At 44.5% G+C, this 429-nt stretch overlaps 1 long non-coding RNA gene across 1 annotated transcript; it reads right to left on the reverse strand.

Annotated features, from left to right (window-relative positions):
• LOC107734794 (uncharacterized) lies at positions 1-369 on the reverse strand. The gene is made up of 3 exons (XR_001639167.1): positions 313-369; positions 169-212; positions 1-61 (listed from the first exon to the last, which is right to left on the reverse strand). It is a non-coding gene; the product is annotated as an uncharacterized LOC107734794 (long non-coding RNA).
• Positions 370-429: the final 60 nt, after the last annotated feature.

Genomic DNA, 429 nt, shown 5'->3' on the forward strand with positions numbered 1-429 from the left:
GGCTTGAGCCAGTCGTTCCATTTTCTCCTGAATTGAGCGAGATGACAGCCTCTGCCGGGAGCTTGTGAAACAGCACAGACAGCAGTTAATTCAACACACCCTCATTTTACTGCTGCTCCAACAGAAACTAATAGCTCGCTCTAAATGTAGTAATACAAACACTCTCACTTTCTCTGAAATGGGCTCTGCTGCTCCTCCTCTTGGTTGGAGCTCTGTGGGCCAGAACATCCAGAGTAAGCTTGAGAGTTCATCAGTGTGAGATTGAGACTGGACTGTTTGGGTCTATAGCAGATTTGTCTTTGATAGCTTTACCTTATTGGATTTAAAGGTCTTCGCTGCAATCCGCACACTTGCACTGTGGATGAGATTGCATGTTAACAGAAGGGACCTTAAAGGGATAGTTCACCCAAAAATGAAAATTCTGTCATT

This window comes from Sinocyclocheilus rhinocerous, unplaced genomic scaffold (genome assembly GCF_001515625.1).
Source record: "Sinocyclocheilus rhinocerous isolate Xijiao unplaced genomic scaffold, SAMN03320098_v1.1 C35284354, whole genome shotgun sequence".
Taxonomy (NCBI): domain Eukaryota; kingdom Metazoa; phylum Chordata; class Actinopteri; order Cypriniformes; family Cyprinidae; genus Sinocyclocheilus; species Sinocyclocheilus rhinocerous.